At 45.3% G+C, this 18407-nt stretch overlaps 1 long non-coding RNA gene across 1 annotated transcript in view; it reads right to left on the minus strand.

Moving 5' to 3' along the window:
• LOC309638874 overlaps positions 1-2365 on the minus strand; it is a 60234-nt gene extending 57869 nt beyond the window's left edge. Inside the window, exon 1 of the long non-coding RNA XR_014251376.1 lies at positions 2226-2365. This is a non-coding gene — a long non-coding RNA (uncharacterized lncRNA). The remainder of the gene's footprint in view (positions 1-2225) is intronic.
• Positions 2366-18407: the final 16042 nt, after the last annotated feature.

Consider the following 18407-nt stretch of genomic DNA (forward strand, 5'->3'; position numbering starts at 1 on the left):
TAACTTATCCAGCATACTTCATGCGTGAAAATGGGAGAGCAATGCAGGGTTTCTCTGAAAGTCACTGATAAATGAAAAAGCCTAGCATGCTGCCTGACCCAGAGCAACTAGTCACTAGGTTTAGCGCAATCAGAAATGGACATTCAAAGAATGCTAACATTTGTCCTAAGATGAAAGTGAGAGCCTAGAAGGAAGGGCTGCCAGGAGATGAAATGTAAAAACTAAAAAAACTGATTCGTGGGAGGAAACCAATATCCTCTGAAAAGGAAAGATTTCAGAAAACATGAGAAAAATGGCAAAGACACGGCATGAAGTGACAGAGAAATGTGTAGGAATGCTCTGAAAGCAGAGGGGATCTCCAAGGACATGAGCCCAGGAAAGAGGAAGAATAATACACTAAAGTTTTCCATGAGCAGGACATCAGAGCAGTCCAATCCCAACAGAGACTGTGATTTTCCACCACAAATGAGGGAGGGACCTTGTGGAATTTCCCCAGTGATCAAAGTTGAAAAGAAGCAAAAGGAAAACCTATAAAGGGAATTGGAGAGAGATATAAAAGCCTGAGTTAAATGGCATTAAAAATAAGATAAGATTCTATATCCCTGCAATTTGCCAAACTGTTGTAGAGTTGACCCCAGGAGACTTCCACATGTTGTAGTAAATCACTCTGGACACTGACTGAACATGTGTGGTGTTTCAGAGGTACCAGCTTTGGCGAGGGGCTGGGGGCTGCTGAGGGCCGTAACCTACATCGTATGAGGAGAGAAAGGAACAATGATTCCAAGGGCACAAGGGTGCGGCCGTGGGAGCCTCCATGTCTCACCCCTTCTCCAGTGACGCTCCAGATTCTGGTCTCCAGGCATACCCTGAGCCTGTGACGTCACTGGACTGGTACATTTCAAACCCCTTTTCTAACGGAGTAAAGAACTGGGAGAGCCGTACATAGCCGGTAGGTCATGGTGGAAATGTCCACCTCTGGGCTGGTGGGTAAACAGCCCACAGAACAGAGAAGTGTCTCCTCCAAGGGACTCAAGAGTTCCTGATAATTTGAGAGGAAGAGAAGGAAGAAAATCCTTCCCCGAACCCCTGAGTTCAAGGTCATGGCCACTTCCACCATAATGTGTGGTTCTACTTTGCTTTCTCTCAAGAGGCAGGTGGAAATCCTACCCCATCCACCCCGCCAGTGTCCAGCTTGTAAGCAGAGCTGGGGGCACCTTCCCAGTGCCCATGCTCTGGGGACACAAGGGCAAGGCAACTCAGCGCACTGAAGCATGACGCATGATTTCCCCGCCAGCCGGTCTCCAGGTGGACACACCCGCCCTTCCCTTCCATGTGCCTCCAATCCTGCCCCCACCCAGCACCTTGCACCCCATCCTCCCCGGGCCTGTCCTTAAATCCCACATCCCCGTGGAGGAGAAGGGATGAGGGAAGACAGCACCGCAGCAAGCAACCTAAAACAAACCCAGGCAAACGGCGCTCTGACCCCCGTGGGGCGGCCAGATGGCCCTTCTTCTGCCTGGGAACGGGGTTCCCTCAGCGAGCCCCGAGCTCCGAGGCAGTGAGAGCGCCTGTCGCTGAAGACAAACCTCAGCCTCGCTCTCACTGCCCAATTCCAGCAGGGCTGGAAGACCTCGGTGCACCCTTGCTCCTCTGGGCCCTCAAAAAGCTCAGAGCCGTTTATTTGCCTTTGCTCAATCTCCCCTTTTTGCCACCAGGACAGTGTGAAGTCTGGAAATCTGTGCTCAGCACAAGACAAAACAGAGAGAGGAAGAAGCCAGCACAAAATGTTTTCTCCAGCACGCTGCCTGGGGAGCCAGGCCTTGACTTTGACATGTGCTGGAGGTGTGGTGTCCAAAGTAAACCTTTGAACTAATTTTTTGGAACCTCCAAAAAGACCTTGCACATCAAAGGGGGATCTGATCCCTGCTCCGTGCGTTGCAGGCATGGTTAAGCATTTTGCATGAATCAACTACCTTCTGAAAAAGAAAGGAAGCCCAAACTCAAAGCACATTGACAGCCCTTGGACCCAAATGTGGCCCCGAGCACATGCTCACCACATGGCTGTGTCCCCCCCCACCCCCATTCAGTGGAATCAAACCCTCCAGACACGCCCCGGGGTCCCCCATCGCACAGCAGTCATCGCAGAGCCTCTCTCTGCAGCCTCCCAGTTCAGGATACAATGGGGCCACTTGTGGGAGCAGCCTCGTGCCCCTCGCCATGCCCACCTCAAGGGAGCCCATGTGAGCTCAGACACCAGTCATGAGGGCGGCCCTGCAGGGCTGCCCCCCCTCTTCCCCAGACGCCGGCACAGGATGCAGTTTGGGGCTGAACAGGGAGTCCTATGTGAGCTCCCTGGCACCATGCCCAGACAGACACATCTTCTGCCGGCACCAGCACTGGTGCGCACAGCAGAGAATTCCAGTCCCCGAAAGGAGGCAGAACAGGGAGTGCATCCTCAGTCCTGAGATTCTTCTGCCTTCTGCCCTCCTGGAATTAATTCAGTTCACCACAGGCAGCTATGGTGATCAGCAGTGCATGAGCTGAAACCCAGAGGCCACAGTTGCCCCAGCAGCTTCTAGAAATTGTATGTTATTTCCTTCTTGACCAGCCTGAGGAGGAAAGCATTTTCAGGCCCTTACCTACCAGCTGTGCTATCTACAGCCCCACAGCTGGCCCATCATTGGAGGGCAGCAGGGAGTGGCCCTGGGAGGCCACTTGTGTCCTCTCCAGCCCCTAACAACTTCAACCCACTAACAGCTTTCAAAGAGCTGGGAAGATATCCGACCTTATGATTTCACTGGAGGCACAGGGAAACAGTTTGGGGGACAAGATGCTATCATTCTTGGCCACTGTCTTTTTTAAAGTCATTTTCTCTGGTAAGCAAAGTTCTAGGTTCAGGAGAAGGAAAAGGGGTTTAAGACTGCTAATGCAACCTGACAAGTAAGAGTTTTAATTAGCAGCTCAAAAACTGCCCACATTCTGTGTTTTTAATTAATAGGCACAATTTCTGTTGAGTTCTACTTCAATAGGAGCTATATAAAACCAATGAGTGGGTGACATTATTCCATTCAAAAAAGAACTATAAGAAGAAAAAAAAAGCTGAATTAGGAGGTACAGACAAGACAAACGAACTGTTTCTCTGGGCTCTTCTGTTATAAATAAACAATGTTACCTAACACCTCTTGCTGGAAACCCTTCACCCCATGACCAATCAATCCCTTGAACCATTTTAACACCTTGACATTTTGACCCTTGAGTCCAGACACTGGGGGTCCCAGCCAGATACCCTCATTCAGAAAAGACTGATGGAGCATGCTATATGCCTAGCACCAGGCAGGTACCAAGGATGCTGAGATGAAAGAGCTGGTCCCACTGTCCAAGGAGCTCATAGTCTTATAGAAAATAATCAAATAAGAAAAAAGAAATGCTGTATGACCGGACTATAAGCATGGTGAGCACAGAAAGGCTGTCTTACTTATTCTCGTATTCCCACAATCCAAGCAAGGTCCAAAGAGAGGAGGCAATTATCAGATGTTTCTCAGATGAACACAGGGTGAATAACAGGTGCTCCCTGTGTACAGCAGTGGCACGAAGGAGGGATGATCAACTCTGCTAGGGTGGGGTTTACCCAGAGGTCGGTTACCTGGTGCACAGAGGCAAGACCACACCAAGAGTTCTCCAGGTTCTAACTGCTCAGAACCCAAGCAGACCACTTGTGAAATATTTTGATTATTATCCATAGGGAGAGAGGTGAAACCCTGAAGCTGGGTCTCAAAGACCAAGTGGGAGTTTCCTAAACAGAAAAGCTGGGAAGGACGTTCCAGATAGAAGAAGCAAGGTGGACAAAGGCAAGGAAACCCGAAATGTACCAAACAAGTTGGGGAGTTCTGAAGAGGGAGGCTGGGCTGACACACACACGAGCCAAATCCTGCAGAGCCTCATCTACCGCGCGCAGGTGTGCAGCCTTCACTGGAAGTCTTCGACCAGAGAGAGAGCTGACTGAACCACTTTGATGAGAAAAGAGATACATCTGGGAAAAGACAAGTTCAAAGAGCTTGGAGATGGACAAGTAGAAAGATGTGAGGGGTTGGAACGAAGGCACTGGCAGTGGGTTAGAGGGGATCCGTGACTAATGGGGATATTTGGGAGGTAGGCTGTCCTCAGACAAAACTTAGGAGACTATTAGAGGTGAAGGATGAGAAAACAAGAGTTTAAAATAACTTCCATCCTTCTGGTTTGGGTAACTGGGGAGATGGTGGTTCTACTAAGATGACAGGACACAAAGGAGCCCAGGAAGTCTGGGGCAAGGAAATGATGAATTTCTCATGGTGAATGTTGCTTTTGGCATGACAGATGGAGCAATCCAGAGTGGGTCGTAGAGTTCCAAAGCTCAGGCAGAGGATCTGTCCTGGAGAACTGGACCTCTACTAGTCTAGGATTTGCATGGGGTTTTCTTCTACTGTCTCATGCAAACACAGACACACACAGACACACCCTCCAAAAAAATTCCAGATGTCATCCCTGATAAGAACATTTCCATGTTTGAGGTAAACCTGATACTAATTCAGAAGACACCACAGAGAGCAGTGCACAATTAGAAAGTGGCTATGACACTGACGAGTTAGTTATGACAAAGCAGACTCCAGCAAGACTTCCAAATAGGGAGAAATGTTCAAGCTCCATTTCTTGTATATGTTCCAAAGAGCTCAGAAAGAAACCTCAGTGCTCTCAGTAACCTTAAGGAACCTTTTCTCCCTTTAAAAAAGAAAAGAAATAATGGTTTAAAAAAGAAAGAAAGAAATCTTCTTAGCACACATCATCAAAGCCTTAGTCTCTGCTCAGTTGCTCGATCAATCTGAAGCACACAGTGATGGTCCCACCAGACATCTACGTGTTGAATTCTAAAGAAACCCTGAACAATCAATAGATGGACTACCTTATGACCTCCTTCCCTTTCGATATTTTTTCTTATAATCCTGGTTTCCCCAAGAACCAAGCAAGTCTTACTAAACCTTCACATCAATTAACCTACCACAGATTCAACAAATCCACTCCTATCTGGAGCACACTGGAATTTCCAGGCGGAGAATAAAACCCAGGAAAAGATCCAAACCTATATGGTTGTAGCATAGCCAAAGGGATCTTCATGATCACCTTGATCTTCCACCAGATCTGCCTATAAATTAAGTCCATCCTATTAGTCTCATTTTAGCACCTGACTGGGGCTCAGAGAGAATAAGCAACTTCCATGAGATGATACAGCAAATTGGCTTTAAGATAAGAATTCCCAATTACAATGGCCAGGAATCCCTGTCATTTTGAGAAGTGAGTTCTAGGCATCCCTGTGAAGAGGGCAGTCTGTATAGGTATTACTGGACCCTAAGGCCAGACCAGGTGAGATGCCCAGAAAGAGGCACAGTGAAGGGTTTACAAGATCTTGTGTGTTACAAATGTTAGTTGATACTCATTATTTGTGGTAGCTATAGTCTATAAAATTACTGGACCATTGCTCCTAGGGGAAATGCAAAGTTAGGTTCCTGAGAGCCTCTGATCACAGCATCAACCGGTCATCAACTAATCAATACAGAACCTTGTTTTATGTGTGTTTCTGCTTAAAGACACCTCATTCAATATATATTGTTGATGTGTTAACACTGAACTCACGGCCAACAGCCCTATAGCTCATGCCTGAATGAAGATTCTCTAATACATGTATTTAAGTCACAATCACAGCCTTCTTGCACTTAGCAACACTAGACATCACTTCAACACTACACTAGGGGACCATTTTAAATAGTAAAATCACCAAGAAAAAGCACCAAAATGTGGGAAATGTGGCACTAAATAGACCACGAGAAGGAAACTTGTTCACAGTACGAGGCAGAGTGTGGCCTTGTTCAGCCTCAGCTAGAAATCTGTGCGTTGGGTGACTCAAATTTTTCACCACTCTGTGCATGTCCACAAATGACTGTGAAAGTACTATAATTATTGATTTGGAGGTTATAAATAAATTTTAGCCAGTAGGTGAATTCGCAAATACAGATCTGTGAATAACGAGGATCAACTGTAGGTTGTACTGTAACTCTTCCCTGTAACCCAGCTATTCTGCAGGGAATTTTGGCTAGATGTTTAAACACATCGTCATTTAAGTTCAAGGTCATTCAAGCCACTTTCACTTGGGGGAGGGGATTTTAGTACATTCTTACAACAAAAATTAAAATGAAGAAATGACTGACAGGGTTATTTTTAAAATGCAGTCTATTTTAAATGGTTATGTCTGACAAATTAATGCCTTTAACTCGCAACACTGATATAATGCAATGCAACTGGCACTAACCATAAGATAATTTTTTAATATTAATTCATAGATCATCACAGGCAGTATGGTCTGGAGGAGAAACACAAGTTTTCAGTTATATGTCAATCATCTTTTACTTCATCTGGATCTTTCTGTGTCTGTGACCTCATTTGGAGAGAATCCCAATGTCTATATTTGAACTCCTTTGAGAACATGTGGCTCCAGCAGATGATTTTCCTGATCCTCCCTGTGATGGGCTCATAAGCGAATATGATCCAGGTCTCTTCAAGGAGTCGGTCACTCCCTTTCTAGTTCGCAATGCAATTAAAAGAACCTATTATTCTATCTTCTGGGTGACTAGCAACAGAGGCCCTAGGAAGGAAAGAGGCCAGGACACAGTCAAGGAGCAGGTTAAACAAAAGCCACAGTTCAGACTGTCCTTCCAGGCTGTGTGATCTGCCCCAAGTCACTTTCTGTCTCCAGGCTTCAGTTTCCTCAACTGGAATTAGAAGATGTTTTAGATCAGTGGTTGGCAAACATTTTCTGGAAAGATTCAGATAGTAAATATTTTAGCCTTTATGGGTCAAGAGGCAAAACCAAGGATATTTGTAGGTAATTGTTATAACAAGAAAGAAAACTAATGTCCGCAATTTTTTTTCAACCATTTTAAAATGTAAAAACCATTCTTAGCTCATGGGCTGTACAAAAACAGGCAGCGGACTGGATTTGGTCGTTGGGGTGTAGTTTGCTGACCCTTCTTTAGATCGCATCAGTGCTGCCCAGCAGAACTTTCTGTGATGATGGAGATGTTCTCTACCTGCACCATGGCTACTGAACACTTGCAATGTGGCTAGGGTGACAGGGGAATTGAATTGTTAGTCTTATTTCATTTCAATTAATTTAAATTGAAATAGGCACACAGAGCTAATGGCTAAGCACAGCTTCAGACCTTTCCTCCACTTCCTCAGGCCCTAATACTTCACGGTTCCACAGATCGCTGCCTTCAAGAGCTTCTGTTTTATGAAGTTGGCAGATGCGGACAAGCTTTGAAGATTTTGCCCTCGTTGATTACTTTGGCCTGCACTGACTTTCTCTCCTCTAGTTTTCTACCATGTCTCTAGTCTGCCATATCCATTCTAATGCTAAATTCCAAACTGGGCAGGGAGGTACCACAAGGTGCCCCAACAAACTCAAGGGATGCTACAGAATATTTTAAATTTGAAGAAACCACGCCATACTCAACATTTATCTATCTATACTAGTGCAAATGACTACTAGCTCAACATCTATCCAATAGTTCATACACAATGACTAGTTTGTAGCTTCATCATTAGATAGAGCTACATTCCTTTTGATGAAGTCATATCTTTGCAAAGTTGGGTTTTCAACAGTGATCAAAAGCAAGGCATGAAAAAAAAAAAAAAAGCAAGGCATGCAGTGCTGCCCTAGTTCACTTGCACTGCTATAACAAAGTCCCATAGCCTGGGTGACTGATAAGCAACAGAAATGTACTTCTCACAGTTTTGGAGGCTGGAAGTTTGAAATCAGAGTGCTAGCATGGCTGGGTTCTGGTGAGAGCTCTCTTCCAGGTTGCGGACAGCCAACTTCTCATATTGTCTTCAAATGGTGGAGTGAGAGAGCTCTCTGCAGTCTCTTTTTATAGGGGCACTAATCCCACTTATGAGGGCCCCACCTTCATGACCTAATTATCTCCCAAAGGCCCACCTCCAAATACCATCACACTGGGGATTAGGGTTTCAACATATAAAATTGGGCAGAGAGGGGGAGAGAGGACATAAACCTTCAGTCCATTGCAGGTGCCCAATCTGATTCCAAGATCTTCTTAAAGTACAACTTCTTTTATCCCTTTCTTTCTCTCTACCTCAAAAGCTGTGCCTCTCAATTTTTCTGATTCACAAAGCTCAGCAACTTACCTGACAAAATTCCCACTACCAATGAGTCCTGACAAGAACTAGATGAACCTTCTCTGCCAAAATCTGGCTAAGGCAGATTTTGCCTAAGGCTTATGAGAAAACTTTATTGAAGTATTTGACAAATGTAAACTGGGGTCCCTTAGCTCGTCATCAGGAGCATCTGTTTGTTTTATTTTTAGAGGCTTTAGGAGAAGCCCTTATTTTGTTTGTCTCTTCAATAGTTAACCCAGCATTTATTCCTGCTTTTGGAAGGAATGGAGAGAAGCCTGGTTCTGATACTGATCTACATTCTCCCTGCCAGGGAATAAGAGCCCATGACATGATCCTCCCTGCCGGCGAGCTGCCCTTTCTCCACTTGACCTGCAGACACAGTAAGTTAAAAAAGTGACCTGCAATCTTTATGATGTTCTTTCCAACTCCTGGGTTTCCCTGGTGTCTGGCTGCTGCCCGCATAAAAGGCAATGAACCTAAACCATTAACATTTTTTCTATGTTGACTATGGGGGAAAACTGGGATACAGGGCAAGTGTCTACAGGAAAATATATATATAGTCTGTGCCCTGTTTGTCCCTAGAACCTTCATCAAGAACCTGAAATCCAAGGTTCGAGCCATGTGAGGGGTCACCTCTGCCAACTACTGAGGCAGCTCAAGGGCTTTGTCCAGTTTCGTGGGGAAACGCCTACAACTAGGGCTGCCGTTGCATTCTACCCCCCACCCAAGAGAGTGGGCCACACACAAAACCTTTCATCATGGGGTCAGGTTTTCAGATATTCTGGCTTTCAACCTACAATTTCCCTTGGTTGAAATTCAGCCCACTTTACTTAGTTACTCTCTACTCTTTCATCCTGGGGGAAAATCTCTCTTTTCCACTGAAAACAAAAGAAGATCATAAGATCCATTTTACCAAAAGTAAAAAACTCAAGTCCTATTAAAACACTTCTGAATTTTGGCAAAACCCACTGATGGGCTGGTGGTGGCAGAGTGTGTCAGGGGAGGTATAAACCCAGCAGATTCCTTCTCTACAAAAACAAAGTGCTTACATTTAAAAAGCTAAAGGAAAGCTAGATGACCTTCTCACTCTGAAATTTCATGATTCTGTGGATAGTTCTGAAGGATTTCATAGGCTCTCTTTGCTACATGATGGTGGACAAATTCTATAAATTTCTCTTCCTTAATTTGGCTCAATTTAGAAATCTACTATGGGTCCAGAAATATGTTAGGTGCTAGAGATATAAAGATGAGTAAGGCCCAGTCCTTGTCCTCAGGTAACTCAAAGAAGAGGAAGGAAACAAATGCATAAAAAATAACTCTAAATGTCCTCCAAGAACAGGGCAAGGGAGTCAAGGAGCTCTAAGGAGAAGATGTTGCATGGAAGGTGGAGCACGGTTCTCCTGGAGCATCGGGTACCAAGGAAGAGCATCTCAGGAAGAAGGGAAGCATGCACATGGGATAGACACATGTGATGCATTCAAGTAAAAGCAAAGGTTAGCCTTTCTCAGCCTCTTATCTCCCAACTCTGGACTTTCCCCTCCAATCCATTCTTCACTCCAAGTCAGAGCCATCTTCCTAAAATGCAACTCTCTTAAAACCCCTTGATAGCTACTCTTAGCATGGTTTGAAATGCATTCCATAATCTGACCACTCCTTACCTCTCCAGCCTCAACTTAATCACCCAACCAGTCCTCTGTGCCACCACTCTGTTCCCACCACGGAGCCTAGCCAACTCCACTTGCTCTTCCAGGACGACCTCGCTTAAGGGTGTCTCCAATAAGAAGTCTTTCTTGACTCCCAAGGCTGGTTTAGGTTTTTCTCTTAAGTATCCCTGAGCATCCTGTAGCACACATCAGACTGCTGTACTGTAATGTCTGTGCCCCCCACAGGACTGTCAGCTACTTAAGGTTAAGCATTCAGTAAATACTCGTAGAAGGAAGAAAGGAGGGAGGGAGGGTGAGAGGAAAGTAGAATAGAATCCTGGAAAAATCTCAAATGTAAGAAATAAACTAAAGAAGAACTAAGAGTCAAGGAAAAAGTAATGAGAAAGATGGGGGGAAAGAGTGGTATCATGGGAACAAAGGAGAAGAGAACTTTCAGTTGGAGTCTCTTCTTATTGTAAAAGAAACACTCTAGAGAAATCAGGTAGCTAATGATTAAAACTGGGTTCTTTGCCCTTTTTTTGTGCCACAGGCTTCTTTGGCAGTATGGTGAAACCAATGGGTCCCTTCTCAAAATAATACTGTTAAATATATAAAATACAATATATATGATAAATTACTTATATTGCAATACAGTTATTGAAATATTAAAACATTATATTATGGTCATATATGTGCTTCTTTATTAATGCATTAAGTAACAAGATCCAGCAGTAGGTCCAGAAACCATTGCAATTTCTCAAGAGCAATGAAAGAAACAACACTTCATGATATCTACCATAACTGTAATGTGAAATTGAAATATCTAGGGATATTATTAATACTACTGTGGTTTATTCCCTATACTCATAGCTGAAAGAAATGCTAAATTTCAGTTAACGGTTAGTACTTTCCCCACCAAAATTCACAGACCCCAACCAAGTCACCGAATTGGCAATGAGGTCCTAGCTGACCTTTGTCTGAGCAGTTTCAGGCAAGTGGAAGGGGCAAAAGCCAGAGTGAAAATTAAGTGACAAACGAATGAGAGATGAGAAGAGGGAGGACATGGTTATAGGCTCCTCTTTCCAGATGTTTCTGTGGCCAGAAGAATGAAAAGGCTTGGAGTAGCTTGAAGGAGAAGAATGTCCAGGGGACACAGCAACAGAACAGGCCCTCTCCTTGGGACCCAAAAAGTAATGTCAGGAACAAGGCTAAATCACTGTTGGAAGTAGTCCCCACATCGTGAATAAAGGGCAATAAATCAGGACACGGAGTTATCAGCACTGTTTTTACTAGTGTAGGGAGATGGTGAAGATCTGCACAGGCTTAGAGGCAGAACTGCAGGGAAGAAGAGACAGTCAATGCCAGGGGATTCTTTTTCTCTGAAAAATAGCTATCATCGTTTGGAATAAAACAGATAATGGGCTGAGTTTGGAGTTAGTCCGTGATTTCCACTCTCCATGTACTGCTGATTATAGAAAGGACCATAAAAAGAATTCTTCTAGTCTATGGGGAAGACAGAGTCTCCCAGAAACCTGCTCCAGATACAGCTTTACTTGTACAGATGTGAAATGGTCTCAGGGCAACAAAAGTTATTTAACCTAATCTTTTTCTGGGTCAAGATTGAATACTTTCAATAGCAGTTAATGTCTGAGGCATCAGATGCTAAAAGAAAAGAATGTGTATATGAGAGACAGAAACAAAATTCAAGAAAATGGCAGGACAGACCCAACACAGAACATAACTAAAACAAAAATAGAGAAAGTTTGGGTTTCTTAATAACCACCCTTTTCGAGCCAAAGGAAAAAAACAAAAAAGGCTCCTGAAATCCGATGAGCTGTACAGTAGGAGCCTTCGGAGAATTTGGGGAGAAACCGAACAGAAGGAAAGCTGTGCAGATATGCAAATACCCTATTCAAACCCAAGCTTCGCTTTTCCTGCAACTGAGGGTAATTAAGTGGTTAGAGAGCTGCCTTTGAGCCTCTGCTCCTAACAAACAATCGTGGATTTGTTGGCTAGTTGACTTCATCCGGCCTAAGCCAGATCAAGATAAAATCAAATTAAATGTCCACTGACACAAAAGCCAGAGCCTGTGTGACACTGGGAGCGACTATACAGCTTCTGTGGGTGTGCAGCTCTGTACCGCGACTGGAGCTCAGGTGCTGCTAGAGATGAGACTGAAAGAACAATTGCACGCCCCTGTATTCCTCACTGGACATCGTTTATTATGCCTCCCTGTGCAAAGAGGCCAAAGCCCTTTGCAGAAGTGACCTCCATTAGCCTCACCCACACCTCCGTAAGCACCCCCAGCCGGCAGCCAGACTGTCTCAGCAGCCCACGTTCCAACCCCAGAGTGAGTGGGGAAAAGGAATATATTCAAGGTCACCCAGCAGGTGGAGGCCAAGCCTCGGGTAACACTCACCCCTAACCTTGGGTCTTATCGGTCACAGCACTATTTATCTCAACCTGCAGCCAGGAAAACAGCATTAAAAAGAGCGCTTTTCCAAGAGCGTTCAAGGTCGTCCTCTGTGGGACCAACCTGGAGGTCTCCGAGAAGCTACCACAGGGTTTAAGGGGAAAAGCTCATATTTTCCAAACCTAAGCGCTTAGGGTTCTAACACCCCACCTTCTAGCTGCATGGAATAAACTAACTCTGGATTCCTGGAGACAAGATGAACTGAACACGATATAGAAACCAGAGAGTTACACGCTTCTAAGCAGTATGAGACTCCGTCAACCCCCAGCTTTGGGGTAACTCCAGATCTCGGGGAGCAAGTCTCCAGCGTAGGGCAGCTGTGCTTTGCGCCAAAGAGCCCCTGGGAACCGTGGCAGCTCACCGGGGAGATTAATGAGCGCCCTCCGCCACGCTCGGCTCCATTTCTGATGACGGTGCTCTGCAAAAAGACCAAACCAAGTGAAGCTTCTGCCCCGAAGAGTGTGGCTCTAGGCGCGGGGAAACGGGGCCGGGCCAGCCCGCTACCCGGCGGGGCCGCGGGAGGAACTTTCCCAGGCTGGGCACGGACACTGGTTTCCAGGCCAGAGGGTTCCCGGTGAGCAAGCCCTGAACTCCGACCTACCTGCCCGCCGCAGGCGCTGCCCAGTAACTATTTGATGCGGGCCCACAAACAGTCTTATTCTCTCCTGTCAAGAGCGCAGCTGAGAGAGGACGCGAAGGGCCCTGGGTGGGGACAGGTGTCTGCACTCACCTCGGAGGCCCACCTTCTAGCGTTTTCTCCCCTCCGGCTCCGCGGCGAGCTTCCCCCTCTCGGTCAACCAGAGGCCTGGTACCCGGAGCCCCGCCCCCCACGCCGCCGGCGCCTGCGCACCCCGCGCTCCTTCCCGGAAGTGCCGAGAACCGCGCTGCTTTTAAGAGGCGTCCCCTGTATCTGCGAGTTTTGCTTTTGCCTGAAGCCGAAAACACCTTGACCAAGTGAAAATGCCCTTGAGGTACTGCAGGTCAAGGGCTCACATGGAATGAGAAGAACGAACAAACAGAGGCTCTGGCTACCCCCCCAAACACACAGATCGTGAGGGACACCGTTCAAGTTGGAGCAAGTGATCTACTGGCCCCCCTTACTCCACATTTAGTACTTCCGAACTTCTTTAGTTCTTAACACGTATCATTGAATCCAAGAGTCCAGTGGCCAAAGGGAACCCTTCTTTCACCATCTGTTCTTGTGAAATAAAATGAGACATCTACGAAACAATGGCTAAATATGCTTTATGAGATCCTTTCTAAAGAAAAGCTGGGGGGTGGGAACCTCCACGTCACCAAGAGAGCTCTTTGCCTGCTTCAGGCTCCTGCCAAGTCCAGCATCCAGTCACCGCCGGAGGCCATCACCACGGCTTATCTGCTCGGCTCCTACGGAGGCCCAAGAGCCCTGAGGAAGAAAGAGTCACACGCAGCTCTGCTCCCAATGCGAGATGCCCATCCAACAGACACCTCCCTGCTGCCTTGCAATCCTTTTGATTCCTGCCCATCTCCCCTCCGCGCCACATCCCCCGGGGGCTCCAAAGCTCCCTCCACACCTTCTACCCTTGCCTCCAGCTCCAGCCTGCTTCTCTCTGCTGACCATACCCATTTTGTCTTGTGTCCCTCCAGCCCAAGAAGTACAGAAGACTTCCTCCGCTCTTAAGACAGCCACCCCTCCTTTAGCCCCCTAACACCCAACGGACTTCACATCCACGACCATTCTTTCTCCACACCTTTATTCTGGCCCTTTCTACAGCAGTTGCCTTTCTGCCCTGAACCGTGTCATTCTTCCCCTCCTAGGGTATAGGCATGGGGAGTTCCCTTTGAACTGCTTCACCTCCCTCCTCAGATGAACTTCTCATCTCCCCTACCTTACATTTCCTTAGCACTCATTTCTTCCCTACCCTAGGCAGTCTGGCCTACACCACACAGCGGCCCTGAAACCATGCTCTCTCAAATGTCAGCAGTTATTTCCCAACCACATCCAACAACAACCTTTTCTCATTTCTCATTCACCTTTAACTCTCTGAAACATTTCACACTTTGGTAACAGCCACCCCACCCCCCAGGTGTCCCCCATTTTGATTTCTATGGCACTCTGCCCTCCTGGGTTTAGCCCCCTGGGTGTTTCCCTTCTGTCTCCTTCGTGGGTCCTCTTCCAAAGGTGGGAGGAAAGTGAGCCATCCCCAAGGCTCGTATTATTCCTCATCCTTGTACTCTTCTCATCATTCGCCTTCTCTGAAGTAGCCCATTGATCCTCACTGCTAACAGGACAAAGTACCAATTCATTATCCTAGCCTTTGAGGTCTTCCACATGACCCTACCCAGCCCACCTTATCTCCAACCAGGCTGCTGGCCTCATCCCTGGACCACAGGCTTTGATCAAGTCCAAGGCTCTACCTGGACCACATCCCTTCTACATTCCTCCTCTCTATCCAAATTTTACTCCTGTTTCAAAGTCTAGCTAAACACTCATCTTGTCTCACTTGTACTATTAACACAAAGAAAACCGGGAAGGTATATTGACTCTTGTAAATCTCCTCAAAGCCTATGGTAGACATATGGAAGCCAAACAAAGCCAAGCAAAAAAGGTATTAAACAATTTATTTAATAAATATACTTAATCTATACACTTAATAAATATACTTAATCTATGCATCCTTTTGTCTTGACCATCACAGCAACAAGCAAAATGTGGAACACAGCTTTTCTTCAAATATTGCTTACTTTGCAAACATTAGTGATCATAAAGTCTATCATTATATATTACAGTTTTCATTTCATAGGTTTAGGTTGACAAATTCAGTACTAAATAGACCAGTTTGTTCCCCCTACTTCTTGGGATTAGGGTAAGTGGTCATTAGCTAGTGGCAGTGTTTCACACTTGACTACGTGGCCTAAATGGATGGCTTTGCCATGGATGTAGTTTATCTGAAATGGTGATAAGCAGACTTTTCCTATTTTACAAAATAGAGCTCTTTTTTAAAGCATCTAACTGTAAACACCCACTAACATCACACCAAACACTGTGTTTAAAAGACAACACTGGTGTAGCTTACTATTAGAGAAAACAAGCACCTAGGAAAACAACATCTTTTTTTATTCATCTTTGTTTATAACTTAATCCAAATTTTTATTCTTATTTCACACACTGATTGAAATATCATTCTACAAACCACATCTGCTGTATCAGAAACAGCTAATTATCCCCCAGTGTGCATTCCCTTCTTTAACAGGTGAACCCCCAACGTTTAGCTGGCCATTGCCGAGCCTGCCTTTCAGCTAGATATGGCCATGACCATGTCTGGCCAATAGGATCGAGGAGAAATGTCATGTGCATCTCCTGCAAAGTATGTAAAGGGAAGGATTGTTCCTTTCTTTCTCTTTTCTTCCTTCCTGATAATTAACTGCAGATGAATAACTTGGACCCTACAAACCTATTGGCCGCTGAGGGGAAGCACGTGTGGGTGATGGGGGAGTAACCCAAAAGAAGGAGGCTGGTCCTTGATTTTTACAGAACAGACACACTAGCCCTGCAATACCTACCTCCAGAGTTCATTTCATGAGAGAGAAACAGATACCTTTTCTATTTAAGTCACTGTTATTTGGGGTTTTCCGTTATGCTCCACTAGACCTAATCCTAACTGATATACCAAACTGAGAATCAAAACTTATAACTCAATTTGTAATTTCCAGAAAGTCCAAAACAAAATTCTGCCCAATATACATATACACAGCTTTGCTTCCAAAGTCCAATACCAATTCCTTTCTTCTTTTTTTTTTTTTGTATATGAAATGGGTCCATGGCTCATTTCAACAAAATAGGCCAAAATAGTATTACTGTCTTTCCCCATCCTTGTTCCTTTGTGACTTTCTTCACCCAATAAAAGAGAAGCTGAGTGGTATCATAGAACGTGCATGCAATGTGCAGTATGAGAAGTTAGCTCTCACCTCTGCCCTTTTTCAGCCATGTGACCCTGAATAAATGACATCCTGTATTCAAAAAGCGGGGTGAATAATTTCCATTTGAATCATTCAAAATCCCCACTGGGGTTGCTGTATTTAATGATATAAAAACGTTAAAGAGCCTGGCAACTGTCTGACGTGTTGGAGGGGTTTGATAAATGCTTATGAAATCTAAAAAAAAAAATTCAACCACAGAGCAAACAGCTCCCAAGAAATTGACTTTTAATCAATAACAATTCCTCTTTTAAGCAGAGAGAAAAACGGTGCCCCTCACAACAGGTGTCAGGATCTTCTGTACATGGCTGGATCCTGAGGCTGTTTACCTTGCAACGTTAGAGCCGTGAAGTCCAGCTCCCACACGGGCAGTAACGATTCACGGGGAGTCCAAAACAAGAGCCATCATTTGGTGTAAGTTGAAAGGTACAGTAGGTCATCTGCAAAGATGGCAGCCAATCACCCTTCTCAACTCCATACACACATGTGCGCCCCACTCCACACAGCAAGAGGCAGACAATTTTCCCCTCCCTGTGACTTGCTTTGACCAATAGAATGCACCAGAGTAGCATTTGGTGAATTACAGGCCTAGACCTTAAGAGGCATTGCTGCTTCTGTTTGCTCTCTTGGAAGCCAGCCACCAAGTAAAGAAGCTTAGGCTAGACTACTTATTGAATGATGAGGGACTCCTGAAGGGAGGTCATGTAGAAGAGAACCAAGGCCTCCCAACTGACCACCAGCATTAAGACCCCAGACAACCGCCCTCCTGGATGTCCCAACCCCAGCCAACTCCAGAGGAATGCACCACAAGTGGCCCCAGCTAACATCAGCAGGAGTAGAACTGCCTCGCTGACCCACAGAATTGTGAGGAATAATAAGTCGTTGTTGCTTTAAGTCACTGCATTTTGGGATGCTTTGTTACACAGCAATAAGTAATCGATACAAAAGATGAGCATTATCCCCTATGGTGCTTAGAACACAGGACACAGGACCCACCACCTCAATGCCTCCTTCCAGTAAACCCCCAAGCCTGTGACCTCAATCAGAGAAGCTACAGTCTCAGCTATCCCAGCTTAAAGGCACTTACTGAGCCCTGCATACCCATACAGTTTGAGGTAACTGCTTTAGTGTGTCCTTTTATTATTCTCTATCTCTTGTGTATTACCATTAAAATGGCAAATAAGAAACAACATAAGGGAAGAATTGTGAAGATAACCCAGGATCCAACAAAGAAGTTTCTCCCCACCAATTTGCTGTGCCAATGCCCTACAGTTAAATTCCCATTCTGTAATCCTAAGTGAATTTCTTGTTACTAAACTCTAGAGTAAAATAATAATAGCTAACATTTATTGTGTTCTTACCACATGTAAGGCACTGTGCCAAGCTTCAGAAGTAGGATAACATTCCTTTTTTTAAACAACTTTATGAGGCAGATTCTATTCACTTACGTATCAAAGGTTAATCAACCAGGTACTGTTCCAGGTACAGGGGGATACAGAAATAAACAACATAGACAAAGACACTGCCCTCATGGAACTTGCATTCCAGGGTTGGAGAGAGACAATAAATAAGTATAGGATGGTGAGAAATGCAAACTATGGGAAAACATAAAGCAGAATGTGAGCCTTCCTGATCAGGTGATATTTGAGCAGGAAATGAGGATGTTAGCCCTGGAGATGGATATGAGGGAAGAACATTTCAGGCCAGTACAATTCCCTGAGCTAGGAACACACTTACTGTGCTCTAAGAATAGCAAAGAGGTCTGAACAGCTGGATCAAGAAGAGAATATTTAGAGGTGAGGCCTGAGAAGTAGCGAGGAGACAAATCAAGTGGGGCCTTCTAATCCATGGCAAGGACGTTGGCTTCATGAGTTGGGAAGGCACAGGAGAGTTTTTTGTTTTTTTTTTTTTTAAACACTACACTAGTTTGTTTATTTATTTATTTACGGCTGTGTTAGGTCTTCGTTTCTGTGCGAGGGCTTTCTCTAGTTGTGGCAAGTGGGGGCCACTCTTCATCACGGTGCACGGGCCTCTCACTATCGCGGCCTCTCTTGTTGCGGAGCACAGGCTCCAGATGTGCAGGCTCAGCAATTGTGGCTCACGGGCCTAGT

The sequence above is a fragment of the Balaenoptera physalus genome (genome assembly GCF_965194825.1).
Source record: "Balaenoptera physalus genome assembly, chromosome: 11".
In the NCBI taxonomy this organism is placed as follows: Eukaryota; Metazoa; Chordata; class Mammalia; order Artiodactyla; family Balaenopteridae; genus Balaenoptera; species Balaenoptera physalus.